This window comes from Podarcis melisellensis, assembly GCF_964234715.1.
Source record: "Podarcis melisellensis genome assembly, chromosome: 13".
NCBI classification, from domain to species: domain Eukaryota; kingdom Metazoa; phylum Chordata; class Lepidosauria; order Squamata; family Lacertidae; genus Podarcis; species Podarcis melisellensis.
In genome coordinates this window covers 49,464,463-49,482,128 of record NC_138545.1, presented here as the reverse complement: position 1 = coordinate 49,482,128, position 17,666 = coordinate 49,464,463, and the positions used below count along the sequence as shown (strand labels likewise).

At 44.5% G+C, this 17,666-nt stretch overlaps 1 long non-coding RNA gene across 1 annotated transcript in view; it reads left to right on the top strand.

Moving 5' to 3' along the window:
* The window catches only part of LOC309354410, a 35,197-nt gene that overhangs the window by 14,529 nt on the left and 3,002 nt on the right, over window positions 1–17,666 (top strand). The window contains exon 2 of the long non-coding RNA XR_014162271.1: window positions 7,340–7,422. This is a non-coding gene — a long non-coding RNA (uncharacterized lncRNA). The remainder of the gene's footprint in view (window positions 1–7,339; window positions 7,423–17,666) is intronic.

Genomic DNA, 17,666 nt, shown 5'->3' with positions numbered 1-17,666 from the left:
GGAGCGGCTCTCTGCCCTGTCAGGTCTGGAGTTTTACAATTTAGAGCAGAGCTTGCATCTTTTTCTCAGAAATGCAAGAAGCTCCCTAAAGGCCTGTGCTAATATAAACTGATGCAACAGCCTTGCCAGCTTGCCTCTGCCAGCCAGTTTTTAGCAATAATAATTTATTATGTCACGATCTTGAAAGGCTAAAAGGGATTTGTGCACTGTAAATATCATGTTGTTATATCTCCTATGTTTTTAATCATTTATGTGCTTGTATTCTAAGCGCTGGCTGGTTTCTCTTGCTAGCTTGTACTTCTATAGGAATATAAATCTTTCACCACATACTATTTCTGTTTCGCCGCTTAGAAGAAAAATCCCTGTGTTAATTATGCACAACCTACATAGAGAGACAGCCAAGAGCTGTGTTTGTTAAAAGGTGAAGAGTTTAGGGACAGGATGAATTTTTCACCCTGACTCAAATTAAGGGAGAAGAAGCTGGGGCAGCCTCGCTCGGAAGTCCCAGGGCCACATTAGCATCCTGAAGCCTCTGGCGCACAGAACAAGTTCTTGAGAAAAGGCTTAGCCCAGTGCAGTCCATAAACATTCCTCAGCTCGTGAAGCCCTTGTCTTGTGGCATCTGGCTTTATGAATCCCATTAATGCCAGCTTGCTCACTCAAAGCCTCAGAGGGAACCTAACAAAGCTCTCTATGCCCATTCAGAGTGAAGTAAATCCATTCCAGATGCTACAATCCATTCCTTATGCTGGGAGTGGCAGAAAGCATTTTGGTGAGGCGCCTCCCTCCAACATTCCTCAGGTGAAAAGAGGGACATTTTTCATTTCCCCTGACCCTCCACAACACCCCATTTTTATGTCTCTTTCCTTCACAGAACAGAGTGGTGCATGCTCTAGTTATCTCCCACTTGGACACAGTGTTGCAACTCCCAGAGCAGAGAACAGGTGGGAGCATGGCTGGCGCGTGTCCCAGGGGTGTAGTGCGCCACCCACAGAGGTGTGGCTAGTGGTGCTGGGGTGTGGTGCATCACCACTGGGTTTGGTGCATCGGTGTGGCACATCAGCGCGGGGGCATGGCGCTCGTCCAGGGTTGCGTGGCACACAGCCCAGGTGGGCTCAGCATGCGCCATGGGACCTGTGTTTTCTGGGTATGGGGCAAGCAGAAGTATGGGCAAGCCCTTGCTTGAGATGTCATTCTGCAGTGTTCTTCAGCCTTGTGCTTGCCCTTGAAATATACTAGGAGTCCTGTAGTGATTTCATGCTCTTTATTGCAGCTTGTGAAACACGGATTGAATTGCCCCCCAAACCTCAGGCTTTTATATACATTATTTGCACAATGAGTCCCATCTGATTGGCTGATTCTGCTTCCCTCCTGGAGCCTGATTGGTCTTTTCCTGCAGGCCAATCAGTTGTTGCATTCTAGCATCCTACTTGCCTATTGTTCTAGGATCCAAGCTTAGTACATAACAGCCCTGAAAATGAATTGGGCCCTTAGGCATTCCATTTGACTGATGCTTTCAATTTCCACTGGGGATTATGGGGGTTGCAATTTCACGCTTATGCTCCCCGTGGGAAAAGCCGATGCCAATGTCACAATGCTGGCACTGCCTTCACTTTGCAAACAGTTAAGGGAAATAAGTGATTTTCAAAAGAGGAGGGAAATCCCCTCCCTGATCCCGACTTTCTTTCTTTCTTTCTTTCTTTCTTTCTTTCTTTCTTTCTTTCTTTCTTTCTTTCTTTCTTTCTTTCTTTCTTTCTTTGCTACACTTCTGCTGTTTGTAAATTCGCCACATCTGTTTTGCCGTTTTGACAGTCATTTTTATTTTTCTTGATGCACTCCAACTCAAACGGTATCAGCTATTTGGGAGATCACCAAACAGGTGTGTTGACAATGTGTAGTCAATCAGACTATTTAAATAAAAAATGCTTTCAGAATGAAGGCAATGCATCTTCTGCAGGTCACATGGACAATCTTAGCCAATCAGGGATTGCAAATTCCAAGTACACTTGCAGCTCTTTTGAGATGATGATGATTATATCACTAAAAGTAGGGTAAAGGTAAAGGTACCCCTGACCGTTAGGTCCAGTCACGGACAACTCTGGAGTTGTGCGCTCATCTCACTCTATAGGCTAAGGGAGCCAGCGTTTGTCCACAGACAGCTTCTGGGTCATGTGGCCAGCATGATTAAGTCACTTCTGGCAAACCAGAGCAGCACATGAAAACGCTATTTACCTTCCCGCCGGAGCAGTACCTATTTATCTACTTGCACTTGGACATGCTTTTGAACTGCTAGGTGGGCAGGAGCTGGGACCTCACCCCGTCATGGGGATTCGAACCGCCAGCCTTCTGATCAGCAAGCCCTAGGCTCTGTGTGCCCTTTTGGTTCAGACCCATTGCTGAGGAAATGAATGCAGCAGTCAGCAGAGCAAGCAGAGCCTATGCCAGGGGTCAGCAGACTTTTTCAGCAGGGGGCCAGTCCACTGTCCCTCAGACCTTATGGGGATGGACGGACTATATTTTGAAAAAATAAATGAATGAATTCCTGTGCTCCACAAATAACCCAGATATGCATTTTAAATAAGGACACATTCTACTCATGTAAAAACACGCTCATTCCTGAACTGTCCGTGGGCAGGATTTAGAAGTCGATTGAGCCAGATCCGTCCCCCAGGTCTTAGTTTGCCTACCCATGGCCTATGGCAGTGGCTGTGTAGAGAAGACTCTGGCTGCTTTCCTTAGAACAATGACATTATAAGCATGCCTTATTCTCATCTGTGAAATATGGGAAGATGTTCAGATAAAGACTGGGCAAAATACAAAAGGGAGGGTTGTAAATTTCCCCCCAACTGGAGGGGATGTTTGGGTGGGTGGAGCCTGGAGATAGGCAAGGGTTGCCATTGGCTGCAGTCCTGATGCGATGGCAGCTCTTTATTTTACTTGAAAGAAAAACATTTGTGGGGCAGCTGCCAGTTCTGCTCCCAAAATGCTCCAGACATACAATTTTCAGGGAGAACTCTAGAAAGAGGCAGTGGTGGCTGCCAGTCAGAGGCTGCTCAGTGGAGCTTTGTTGTTGCATGTCCATATATTAAGAGAAATGTACAGGAAGGTGCATACATGTTTCTGTGCAGAGTTTTTAAATAAAGCGAATCACAAATTGATGCAGAAATGGGGTGTACTGACCTAAGGTTGGGAAAAATGAGAGAAGCCAAAACTGACTGATTTGCCCATTCCTACGTGATGAGGCTGATCTTCACGCATGTAAACAAATGTATTATAATAACTATTGGTATTTGTTTTCCACCAAAATCCACCTTTCTATATCAGAAAAGTAAGGACACAATACATTTTTTAAAAAAAGTTTGTGGAATCTGCATTTCAGATTTTGACCCAGTATTGTTCACTGGCAATAAAATAAAAATAAAATAAACAGCAAACAGCAAATCATAAAACCTGCCTTTAACTAGAATAATTGATCTAAGTGTGTGGAACACGAAAACTCCCAGAGCTTGTTAGTCTTTATGATGTTGTTTTAATTAAAAAGCATTATACAGGAAAAAAAATTAATATTTTATAAACCGTCAACTTTCATTTTGCTAAAAGGAAAAAGTCAGTCACTGAAAGTATGTTGTTCTGGAATGCAGAATGGGGCATGACGCATGATGCCTTCTTATTCCTTCGTCTTACATTCCAAAAGTTCTTCACAACTTAATCATATAGGTTCATGCATTGGTACCTTCACAGAAGCTCATTTCAGGCTCAGGGGTCCAGCTCACAGTGGCAGCCTCAGCAGCAGGTTCCCCTAGGACTTCTTGGATCATTCTTTGTCCAGCACCTTCCCTTTGACCTTACCACCTTGGGTGACCCTGCTGGGAGTACAATTCCTGATTCCTGATGGCTTCGCTTACAAGGGTCATAGGAATGTGCAAGCCCATTCACCACAACAAGGTGGTGATCCAGCAAGTGAGAAAGGAGGAGGAGGAGGAGGAGGAAGAAGAAGAAGAAGAAGAAGAAGAAGAAGAAGAAGAGGAAGAAGAAGAAAGAAAGAAAGAAAGAAAGAAAGAAAGAAAGAAAGAAAGAAAGAAAGAAAGATGGGGTGCAGTATTCTATGATTATTTATTACTTATTCAGTTTCTACACTGCTCTTCACCTGAGGATCAGAGAGTGGTTTGCAATATAAAAACACAAAAATACAGAACATGATAACAAACAAAACAAAAGAATGCCTCCCCTCCAGTTGAAAAGGGCATAGATCAGCCAAAGGCCTGGGAGAAGAGGGACATTTTTTGCTCGGCACCAAAAGATGCATAATGGAGGCGCAAGGTGAGACTTGTTGTGGAGGAGGCAGAAAAAGAAGGGCTCAAGATGATGATGGCAGGAACCAGGTCAGTTCCTATGGGGAGAGGTGGTCCTTGAAGTATTGCGGTCCTGAGTTGTCTGAGAGCCAGTGTGGTGTAGTGGTTAAGAGCAGTGGACTTGTAATCTGGTGAGCAGGGTTCGCGTCCCCGCTTCTCCACATGCAGCTGCTGGGTGACCTTGGGCTAGTCACACTTCTCTGAAGTCTCTCAGCCGCACCTCACAGAGTGTTTGTTGTGGGGGGGGGGAGGAGAAAGGAGATTGTGAGCCGCTTTGAGACTCCTTAGGGTAGTGATAAAGCGGAATATCAAATCCAAACTCTTTGAGGCTTTTTAGGTCAAAACCAGCACTTTGAATTGGGCCCGGAAACTAACTGGAAGCCAGTGAAGTTGAGCCAGGATTGCTGTTATATGTTCAAACTGTCTTGCCCCAGGGAGCAACCTGTCTACTGAATTCTGCACCAGGTGAACTTTCTAAACCCTCTTCAGAGGCAAAAAGGTAAAAGACCCCTGAATGGTTAAGTCCAGTCAAAGGTGACTATAGGGTTGCAGCTCTCATCTTGCTTCAGGCTGAGGAAACCAGCATTTGTCCACAGACAGCTTTCCGAGTTGTGGCCTGCATGACTAAACTGCTTCTGGAGCAACGGGACACCGTGACGGAAACCAGAGCGCACAGAAATGCTGTTTACCTTCCCGCTGCAGCAATACCTATTTATCTACTTGCACTGGTGTCCTTTTGAACTGCTAGGTTGGCAGGAGCTGGGACAGAGCAATGGGAGCTCACCCGATCGCAGGGATTCGAACCGCCAACCTTCTGATTGGCAAGCCCAAGAGGCTCAGTGGTTTAGACCACAGCACCACCCGCGTCTTCAGAGGCAGCCCCATGTATAAGGTGTTGCAGTGATCTAGACAGGCGGGGTGAGCAAACACACAACCTTCTCTCATGTGATTATAATTGCTCGCTTTGGAATGTTCAAATAGGGAAAATGTGTTGCCCTTAATCCAACTAGGCACTGCACAGAACCAGGAGCATTCTGTAACTGGATGGTGAATTACACCTGCAGATGCTTGCTGTGTTCTTGAGTCCACTGCCCAATCCACCAGATTCAGTTTCACATGCCTGTACCCAGAAATAAGTTCTGATTATGCTTATTAGCTATTTGGGACAGGGTGTATTAATGAAGGATCCATGCAATGGGAAATGAGGCAAAATGTGTATCAACCGTTCTGAAGTTATAGCCTGGGGATATACTCAACCATTTTATTGTTCTAAAAATACACAGTGTAATCTTCCAGTCTCTCATGGGTATCTGTGATCCTGATAGTTTGTGTATGAAAAATTCTGTTTCAAATATTGTGCTTGCTTATTTATGAAACTAGTTGCTAAAAATGCCAAAGAATGCCTCGTGCAATGATAAAATGGAGACAGTCTTTATTAATTCTAAAGAGTTTTGAGGGGCCTATGGAAATGCATACTCACATACAACACACAGTACCTTGGTTCTCAAACTTAATCCGTTCTGGAAGTCCATTCCAAAACCAAAGCATTCCAAAACCAAGGCGCGCTTTCCCATAGAAAGTAATGCAAAATGGATTACTCCGTTCCAGACTTTTAGAAACAACCCCTAAAACAGCAATTTAACATGAATTTTACTATCTAATGAGACCATTGATCCATAAAATTAAAGCAATAATCAATGTACTGTATTCTAAAATAAATAAGACAGTATTGTAGATGATAAAAATAAAATTTATTTATTTTTCTTATCTACACTGATGATTGTCATTGTTTGGATGGGGGGCTTTTAACCATTTCTGCAGTCACACAATCAATCAATCAATCAATCAATCAGTAGCTGAACTGGGTTCCACACAGTCAAAAAACAAATTAACTGAAAAAGCCTCAAAAGCAAAAACGCAAAATAAATAGCAAAAACAAAAGCGCCAAACTTAATCCAATCTGGAAATCCATTTGACTTCTGAAATGCTCAAAAACCAAGGTGCAGTTTCTGATTGGTGCAGGCGCCCCAGAAACAATAGCCGACAGCTGCATTGGACGTTCGGCTTCCGAAAAATGTTCGAAAACCAGAACACTTACTTCCAGGTTTTCAGCATTTGAGAACCAAGGCATTTGAGAACCAAGGTACTACTGTATACATATACAGGGACCAAAAAAATATTGGGTGATTTTAATTGCACTCCTTTGTATATGAAGGGGGGAATGACATGAGAATCTACTGTTAGGCTTCAATAATTACACACACTCAAGACACACACTACTTTACACTGCTAAAATGAAGGAAAATAACCAAGATTGGACTTCTGTGTGGAAGGACTATGAGTTTAGCTAATTTCTGGTACTAAAAACAAATTCTTTGGCTTAGAATGTGCTCTGAGAGCAAGGATTCTTATTGCAAAGTATTGGAAGACACCAGAGCTACCCACCTTGGAAGAATGGCAGATGAAAATGACAGACTATATGGGACTGGCAGAGATGACGGGCAGAATCCGAGACCAGGAGAAAGAGACAGTGGAAGAAGATTGGAAGAAATTTAAAGATTATCTTAACAAATACTATAAAATTAATGAAGGCTAGAATGACATGGGTTGGAAAATAATATGGTGTTCAGAGATGTAGATTAAGAAAAGGAATGGAATTGTCAAAAAACTTTGGGAAATAAGGGAATGGATTTACTGACTGGATAATGAAATTAGAATACAGAACGGGGAGGTATGAGGGAGTCGGGGAAAGTAGGTTGAGAAAATAAGGTTTGAAACTATACTTGTTGTTTTTGTTTATGTTTGTTTTTATTGTTGTTGTTTTGTTTGTACACGTTCTTAATGGAAATCTCAATAAATATCATTTAAAATAAAAATAGAATGTGCTCTGAGACGCCATGTTCTTTCATTCTAGCTGTATATCCTTTGCAACTGGTTGTGGATGGTATATCTTAAGGTACTAGTTTTGTTTGTTTGTTTTTAAAAAGTAGATCTGAGAAGCCTGAACTCTTTCCACCCTTTGGAAGTATCACTTGACATAATCTGAAGATTGGCACATTTAGAATGGCAGGTAGCACAATGGTGGGCAACCCTTCTTTCCATTTGTCTGCAGGTGAGTTTCAATTCAAGTGCTGAAAAATCCCACTCACGTTTCCTAAGGGTGTTCTTTGGTGACCCCAGTTGTGTGATAGTAGCAGCTCTGTATTGAGAGGTAGGTATTGGTTGTGTGAAACACTGATTCCTTTCCATTGCATCTTCCACCGAAGCCTACATTGTTCATCCTGTTGTCCATTGTGATGAAAGTATGTCCCCTACGCAAATCACCCCATTCATTTCAATGCCAAGGAAACTCAATGCAAACAGGAAACATAGCAAATGCTGTATTGTTTGTGAACTCAAAGCAACAGCAGCAACAAATATCAATTGTATTTGCTGGATTTATTTCTGTTCTGGACATAGAACATTTAAGCAAACATTGCCAATATCTTGCTCCCATTTCTGTTGTCATTTGAATTCTCCAACATCCCTAGGCAAAGGTCACCGTCAAACCAAGGACCTATAAGGCTGTGGCTCACCATCAAGACATAATCCCGATGATTTAGGACTGGTTTTCTGGCTCCAGTTGTTCCTGGTCCTACTGTTTTACCTCTCAACCCTTTGGTTTGTGCACGAGGCTGTGTTCCATGTGGCAAATCTACATTCTTCTTTTCCAGGGGGATGGGCATCATAACTAGTTTTAAAACTAGATCCAAAGGCATTACGCCTCCTAGCTGAAGGAGCAGATTAAAAGGGGATGAGTCAGATGCATCAATATTTCAGCTCACTTTGTCTCATGCGGTTGCTGAGAGAGAGAGAGGGAAGAGTGATGATGCATTGTATTAAAGTCAAGACTGGATGGAGTGGAGTAGAGAGGGATAGGGGGTTGTGCATCATGTACCCGGACTGAAGGTTTGGCCCAAACAATTAATTAGACTATTGATGGATATTGGAGGACTTTTAACTATACATTTCATCATTAGCATGCTGGTATAGATTGCATCTTGACCTATGTGGCCAACTCAGACGCAAAAAGAGATTAAGGAGCTCTGAGAAATGAGCGAGTAGGAATAAACAATGGCTGTTATGGATGGCATTTGTCCTTATCGTCAATGTGCAAGGACAGGCCTTGTGATCAGCAAGAGAGGATTCTCAGAAACATATTAATAGCAAAGGACAGATCCGGCAGATCTTGCCAGGGAATGACACTGCAAACTATATGCGTTCTTGGCTGCTCACAGAGCCTCCCCCTCCTGATCCAAAACAGAGTCAAGGATTGGAAAGGGGCGTCACAATTGCCACATCTCAAGATTCTCTTGACCTTGAGGCCTTGTCAACAGGTAACACTGGGATGTGTTCAGAGGTGTTCACCGGTTCACTGGCTGCCAGGCCAGGTTCAGAGTATTGCTATTAGTATATAAAGCCCCTTACAAATTGGGAGCAGTTTTCCTATGAAACCAACTTACTCCACATTTTCCCACTCGACCACTTTGATTGGTAGAATTGGCATGAGTACAGGTGCCACATAATACCTGTTCTGCAGTTCTAAGAATTTGATTATTTACACTTATGGTTTGTTCTCCCCGCCCCGTGAAATTTTATTAAGGTTCCCCTACCCCCATAATGCAATATAATTAAAAGCAAACTAATCTAAAGAAAAACAGGAAAAGGAAATGCAGTGTCCTCAACTAGTACACTTTGAAACTCCCTGCCTATTGAGATTGAGCTGGTGCCTTCATTGTACTCTGTTTGGCACCTGCTAAAAGCAATCCAGTTTGGACAATCCTGCCCAGATGCTTAGAAAGTTGAGGCAATTTTAATCTGTTTTAGGACTGTATTTTCCGCTCTATAGGACGTACCCGACCATAGGGCGCACCTGGTTTTAGAGGGGGAGAACAAGAAAAAAAATTCTCCCTGTCTCTGCTCAGTGCCCCTTCAGCGAAGCGGCAGGAGAAATGGAGCCCTTCTATTTCTCCTCCCGCTTGGCTGAAGGGGCGCTGTGCAGCTCTCCCTCTCTGCTGAAGCCAAAAGAGTCTTGCTCTCCCAGCTTCAGCAAAGGGAACCTGAAGCCTCCGGAGCGCAGCGGGACCTCCTGCTGTGTTCCGGAGGCTTCAGACGGCTATCCCTGAAGCCTCTCGCTCTCCAGCCTTCAGCAAAAGCAACGCATAGCCTCCGGAGCGCAGAGGGAGCGCTCCCTCTGCGCTTAGGAGGCTTCGCGTTGCTATCACTGAAGCCAAGGAGCCTGCATTCGCTCCATAGGACGCACACACATTTCCCCTTAATTTTTGGAGGGGAAAAAGTGTGTCCTATAGAGCGAAAAATACAGAAATTCAACTTTTGTATGTTTTAAAGTAGCGCTGTAAATATTTCTTGATTTTACTGTTTTATCTTTTGTAATCTGCTTTGAAGTATTTTACAGCCGAGCGCTCTCTCTCTCTCCACACACACACACAAACACTGTGTTACTGATGTGCTCCCTTAATTTATTTTAACAGGGAGTCTTAAGGTGGGCCTAATTTCTGGCTTCCCAGGTGATATGGAAGCACACTATTGTGGGGATCATTTCATCTCACATTTTCCTTACCTTAGGGATGAGGAGGCTTCATTCCCTCGAGAGGAATCTTCTGGAAGCAGCTCACCAAGTGCGTGGTCAGAGGGAAGAGTAGGCAGATCAGTTGATGACTTGTACCTTTATATTGTAGGCTACATTCCAGCCACATAAAGATGAAAGAAGACCCATTCTCAGACTTTTCTAGTAAATGAGGCATCTTGGACTTTCAGCTTCCTAATGCATGTAAAATTTCCCAAGCAATTTTGACAATGAAAACAGATGAAGTCTTGATTCTGGCTGCTAGAGGAAGCCCAAAGTGCCCTTATCAGCATCCAGAATTAAGACTTGATGCACTGTGGCATGGGTTAAATTTCCAAAGAGACCTTAAACTTTGAGACCTTAAAATTTGGAGATATAGATCCTGTTATAGAAACTGGGGTGTGGAAGTAGACTGTGTGCCGAGACCCTCGTAACCCCTGGATCTAGAAAGTGTTAAAATATAAGCCATGCTTTCTTCCTTATGGGGCGATCACCTGGGTGATGGTCCATTAAGGGGGAAAAAGGAAAGGGGCTCTGTGGGAGATGGCATATGGGTGGGGAGGTGGGACCCCTCCTTTGTTAGAACAATAGAGCCATCACTGAGAGCAGAGAGTGAAGTCGTGTGACCTGGAAGGCAAAAGCAGCAATCTGGGAACTGAGAGAGACACAGCAATGCTTGATTTCTGTTTGAATCCAGGGCTACACCTATGGGTGAAGAAAGGCCCTCTTGGGGTATTGATGCTGTGAACCCCTCCATTGTAGACTCAGGTTAGGAGCACAGGTGGCGCTGTGGTCTAAACCACTGAGCCTCCTGGGCTTGTTGATCAGAAGGTCAGTGGTTCGAATCCCTGCGATGGGGTGAGCTCCCGTTGCTCTATCCCAGCTCCTGCAAACCTAGCAGTTCAAAAGCATGCAAGTGGAAGTAGATAAATAGGTACCACTGTGGCAGGAAGGTAAGCAGCATTTCTGTGCACCCTGGCTTCCATCAAAGTGTCCTGTTGCGCCAGAAGCAGTTTAATCATGCTGGCCACATGACCCGGAAAGCTGTCTGCGGACAAACACCAGCTGAAGCGAGATGAGCACTGCACCCCATAGTCGCCTTTGACTGGACTTAACTGTCCAGGGGTCCTTTACCTTTTTCAACTTTTTAGTCTCAGGTTGTATACATGTGTAAGCAAACCATATACCATAAAGATACCAGCAGGCTCCATTGTGCCTCATTTCAAGAGGAAACATGAATGCTGGGTAAGCGTCAGGAACCCCTGAAATCTCACACCACTCAGAGATTAGAGTGGTGTGCAACCATGCAATCAGTTCTAACTTACCCCAAGCAGCATATATTAGGGTCATTTTTTATGCCTCACGAAAGATGAATGTGCTTCTGAGTTATAATCGTATGTAGTCTAAAAACAGGAGGACATCCTGCCTAGCCTCTCTGGATAGAACCTCTTGAGAAGGGGGGCAATGACATCTGCAGAATATCTTGCCAAGGAACTGGTTCCCTGACTAATTTCCATGGGTAGAAATGTGAATAAACCCTCCCCAGCGAAAAGTTATAAGCATTACGTGAATTATTTCTTGCTATTCCCAACATTCCCTGAATATTTCATGTGAGCAGGAGCCCAGAAATCCAACTCAAAAGTTTCATGCAGCGCAAAAAAATTTGAGGCATTCCATTAATAAAGGGGCCTTTTATCAATACATGTTGCACATGAATGTTGCCTCATTAAGGAAAGGATTTTTGCTGCAATTCTCTCCTGAATAATTCCAGTCACCCATATATATTTCTGCTTTCTGTCAGGCCAGGCAGTAAGAGAGTGTATTCCAAATGAGGTTTTTGCAATAAATGGGAGATTGATTTGATGATCCAGATGATACAATGTGAGCCAAAGGTGAAAAGAAGTGCTCCATTAGCAGGCCTTGAGTCTCCAGCGGGGGTTGAGAAATTGCCGCTGATGAATTAATGAATGCAAATCACTGGATCTTACACCTTTTACATAATGATCCATACAAGGTGGTGTCCTCACTCATAAAACAATGCATTGCAAAAGGAAAGAGTGTTTGGCACTCATGCGAACAATGTAAGAAATAAGTAACAAAAACAGGATCAAAAGAGCACGCAGGAAAAACTCTAACAGAGTGCATAACAAAGACGAGATGACCTTCAACTAGATACGTTGGGCAAGACATACACTCTACACACACACATGAACAAACACACATTTTCAAAACTAAGGTTTATCAATGTTTGCCTTCTTCATCATGAGGTCTGTGATAAGGATACGTTACAGATTAAAAAGGCATTGTTGTTTAGTCGTTTAGTTGTGTCCGACTCTTCGTGACCCCATGGACCAGAGAACGCCAGGCACCTCTGTCCTCCACTGCCTCCCGCAGTTTGGTCAAACTCATGCTGGTAACCTCGAAAACACTATCCAACCATCTAATCCACAATATACTCCGACATTATTTATTTATTTGTGTATGTTTATCATGTTTTGTAAATTCAGCCACGTTTTATCAATTCAGGGAGTTGTGGCATTGATTTATCATAGTATCCAGGTTAGAGAGAGTTTAGGAGGAGACTGAGATCCCCTGAAGTTAAACACATTTTGGTTTCCAGTTTAATAGCTGCTGCAAAGAAAATGGGGGTCTAGGAAATCTGTTTGACTATATCTGCTTGGAACTTAAAACTAGAAATTGTTCTTGCAAGGATAAGACTTAGAAATTGATTTCAAGTTCTTTGTTAATGAATTAACGTTGATGAATTAACGCTTGCATCACGCAGCAGGGCTAAACATAAATAAATCACAAAATCAACTAATAATCTAAGAACAACAAGCCCAGATAGAAGCAACAGAAATAAGGCTTCTCCACGTAAAACTCCTCAGCTCAACAGGTCAGATCGTAGAATCTTAGAAATGTAGAGTTGGAAGGGCCCTTAAGGGTCATCTTGTCCAACTCCCTGCAATGCAGGAATCTCAACTAAAGCATCCGTGACAGATGGCCATCCAACTTCTGCTGGAAGGAGAGTCCACAGATGCCTGATATATACAGTGGTACCTCAGGTTACAGACACTTCAGGTTACATACGCTTCATCTTACAGACTCTGCTAACCCAGAAATAGTACCTCGGATTAAGAACTTTGCTTCAGGAGGAGAACAGAAATCGTGCTCTGGCGGCATGGTAGCAGCAGGAGGCCCCCATTAGCTAAGTGGTGCTTCAGGTGAAGAACAGGTTCAGGTTAAGAACGGACCTCCAGAACAAATTAAGTTCTTAACCCGAGTGTCAGGGAACTGCCATCGCAACTAGCGGAGGGGGCGAGGCTCCACAGTGATGCTGGAGAGGGGCCAAGCAAGGAGAGAGGCAGGTCTCCAGCTGGGGAAGATAATCAGTGCTACACCAGGGATAGAGGGGGGCAGATGGGGGAATCGGTGAGGGGGCTCCAGGACTCCTCACCGGAGACCAGCGGGGAGAGCACAGGTCCTCCACTGCCCAAACCCACCCTGCGCAGAAGACTTATGCGCAGGGAAAGTAGGCGGCGACTTGGTGTCAAAGAGCTTCTTTGCTTGAAGAGGTTCAAAAAACGCCCACTGACGGATTCTGCTAGCGACTGAACAGCCACGAAGTGAAGGGCTGTCCAGCCAGGAAAGGTTTAACCAGGCCACCTAGCCAGGAGTGGCGGCAACTTACGCACGGGCAACCCCATATAACCATTACACCGAGGTACCACTGTACATTGTGAGGTGAAAAAAGGATCAAGAAAGGGTGCCAAAAAGCCTTCCAAGGCAAAATACCCCATAAATTAGGCTGCAACCACAGCAAAGGCCACAGACAGAACATAGAGAAGGCCTTTCCCAGCAGTTCTCAGGGAGCAGACAGGCTAGTATGAGTGAAATCATCGATAGCTTGGACCCAACTCAATTAGGAGTTAAAAGTAACTACCAACCAGTGCCACTACTGCTAGATTGGAGCAATGTGCTCCCATAGGTGGCATTATGCAACATTCTGGACCAATGGATGCTTCCCCACACAGAGGGAGAGATAGCTCACTCGGTAGAGCATGAGACTCTTAATCTCAGCATCTTGAGTTCAAGCCACTTGTTGGGTCTTCGATTTCTGCACTAGATGATCCTTGTGGTCACTTACAACTCTACAATTATGTTCTGTTGTCAAGTATTACAACCTGGATGCACCTGAAACATGTATCACCACCAGGGCCGTCATAAGCATATCTGGCACCATGGGGCAAAGCTCCCTCTGGCGCCCCACCCCCATTTCCCAGAGGTTCTTTTAGGGAGGGCAGCACTGCCGGCGGGGCTGGAGGAGGCTGAACACAATGCCTCCCAGCTCAGCTGGCCACTTTGTGCCACGGTGGCCATGGCAGACAGAGGTGGTGCCGTGGTGGCCACGCCATGGCTGAAGCGGGCGAGGGCAGCGAGCTGGTGCCAGGAGGCACCACATCCAGCCTCCACCTCTTCCCTGGCACCCTCCAGAACTTGGTACCCCAGCGCCCCGTGCCACTAGTCTCTATGGGTAAGATGCCCTTGATCACCACGGTCTGTTCAGACCTTATCAAGAATGAGTGCAGCACACTTCTGGTTTTACTGCTCCCTGTGACGGACGCTCTCCGTGGGTGCTCCGTGCAGGAGTGATTGTTGGAGGGATTTGGGGGGAGGGGCAATGCAGAGGCTATGCGAAATATCCAGTGGCATCGGAAAGGGACCCTCAGTATTCTACATCTTCACAGGCAAAAGGGCAGAGAGACCCAGACGCGAGGAAACGAACTTCCCCCCACAAGAAGCCTCAAATTCCGAGACAGTGAGCAGCACTAATGACCGCTCCCCGCTTAAAACAGGGGGCGCCCTTTGCGTGGATGCATGCAGCCCCTAGACCTGGAGCGGCTCCAACAGCATAGGCTTGGCTTTGCCTTCCCTCAGGTGGGATACCTGGAGGTCTCCGCCTACCTCAGTCAGTTGTCTAATCCCACCTGGGGGAAGCGTTGCCAAGGAGACCAGGCCAGGTAGGGGAGGGATTACCTTCCCACACAATAGAGGGAGGATCTTACCTGGGAATCCTCACTTGGCTCCAGAGCTTCTCCCACCCTACCCACCCTCAATTAATGTCTTATTTTGCAGGTTAATTTTTCCTCACAGGTTTTGCAGGTTAATTTTTCTTCACAGGTATGCGGGCACTGCTACGTTAAGGTTGCTTTTAAAGGGCCGGAAAGGAATTTCCCTGCATTGGCAGGTTTCGCCTTTCCCGTAGCAAAACGTCACAACTTTGGCGGTATCAGGCCTTGGGCAGAATCCTTTTGTCCATCTTCCTCTTTGCGGCGGCGATACCAGGGTTCCCCATTAAAGGGGTTTTCTGAAGGGAGGCTTTGACCATACGCCGAAAGGTCGTCATTGCTCTCCCCTGCGGTGGCAGCGTAACAGGGGCGGCTATCTCTGCTTGAACATATGTTCTCCAGAGCTGGCCCATCCCCCCCACACTGAATAACCCTGATGCTCCTTAGGTCCCCGGCTGGGGACTGGGGAGGGAGAACGCCCAATGCCTGAGCCAAGGTCTACCCACATGTGAAATTTAATAAAGTTGTGGCCAATTTAATCCCATAGCACGTTGTCTTGAGTCGTTATTCCACATGACGGGGGGACCGCGCAGGATCTGGGGACTCCGCCTGTCCACGCAAAGTCTCCAGCTAGCTTTACCCCTTAATTTCTACTAATCAGATTTAAAATCAAGGGGGAAATGTGAGACTAAAACCTCACCTACTAGACTCTGGGGATTAAACCCAGGGGGCACAAGGAAAGAGGAGACCCAAAGACTTTAAAGAAAGTAGTGCTGCTGCAATCTTTGTCCCCCCCCTTTCTCAAACCGCAACAGGGAAACAGAGAACTATATAAGCAAAGGTTTGAAACAGCATAGTAGTGATTATTGGACTGTATTATATATTATACCGCTAAAAGGGGGCAGAGAAAGAAGAAAGGAAAGAACTGAATGGTGGAAATCCAATGCAGAGGATTGATAAAGGAATGATAAAGGAAAAAACAACATATACATGGAATGTTGAAAGAATACCAGAACCTTAGAACTGAGATTTTTAAAAGTGACTCAAATCTTTACCTGGAGCAGTCACAAAAGGAAGTAACTAGCAGCAGTCATGAAAACGCAGTAACGAGCCACAGTCACAAGTCAGTCCCATAAAACGAAGAGCAAGTCACAATATAAAAAATAAATAAAATGAAAAAGCCACACAAGCAGAAATGCAAAAAACTAGCAAAAACAAAAGCTCCAAATGTCACCTCTGTGCTCGGGACTCAACAGCCAACAGATTCAACAGGAAGCCTCTTTTTAGCAATGGGGGACTCAATTTACAAATAGAACACACTCAACAGGAAGCGGAACATGTTCTGCTTCCAAGGCAAAGTTCACAAACCAAAACACCTACTTCTGGGTTTGCAGCGTTCTTATTCCAAGTTGTTCATAAACTAAGCTGTTCTTAAACCAAGGTACCACTGTATAGATCCTTTTAGTTTTCATTGTGTGGGGTACCTTTCAAACCAAATACATTTTAAAACTTTAATGCATGGCTTTGAGGACAGTACGAGAATATTTCCGACACTAAAGGAAAAGGGAGCTCAAAAATTATTATCGCATTAGCAATGACACCAAGATGCCTTTAAATCATGATGTAGAATACAGTTATCCAACAGATCTGAAATTTATGCCTATGAGCATCAATAATGTATATTTATAACATGGATTAAATTAAATTACTATAATCCAATGTCGTTGTTTCAGTGAATGGAAGCAGCTCAGAGGTATTTTATCTGAAAAGAGGAACAAGACAGCTTGCCCTTTATGTTCATTACGGCTTGCATTATCTGTTGCACCCCTTGCAGAAGCCATTGGATCTCAGATCCAGAGAACACATTTGATCTCAGACCCAGAGAACACATTTGATGTGTTTGATGTGTTCTCAATTCTTCAGTTGAGATAACTGAAGAATTTAGTAAAGTATCAGGTTAGAGGATTGACCATATAAAATCAGAATCATTAGCCTTTAGCATAGATAAATTATCCATTGGAAAAATTGTAAATATATCTTGGAAAATCTCCCCAGTTAAATACTTGGGTATATGGATAATACTGGACTCACTAGCAAAAATTTCAAAATATGATCATGATAAATTATTAGCAGAAGCTAAAGAGCTAAAGCTAAAGAGAAACTAGGGACGTGGGTGGCGCTGTGGGTTAAACCACAGAGCCTAGGACTTGCCGATCAGAAGGTCAGCAGGAAGGTAAATGGCGTTTCTGTGCGCTGCTCTGGTTTGCCAGAAGTGGCTTAGTCATGCTGGCCACATGACTCGGAAGCTGTATGCCGGCTCCCTCGGACCAATAAAGCAAGATGAGTGCCGCAACCCCAGAGTCGGTCACGACTGGACCTAATGGTCAGGGGTCCCTTTACCTTTAAAGGGAAACTAAAGCAATGGTAACAGCTGCAGACATCATGGTTTAGAAAAACATCAGTCCTGAAAAGGGTGCTGCTGACTAAGATCTTGTTCTTAAATTTACCATTGAAGGTTCCTAGACCGTTGGCAATATATATATTTATTTGTTTCTTTGGCAGTAGAAAAGGCTGAGAGCAGTTTTAAGAACCTTATTCAATAGTTTAATCCAAGGCAGA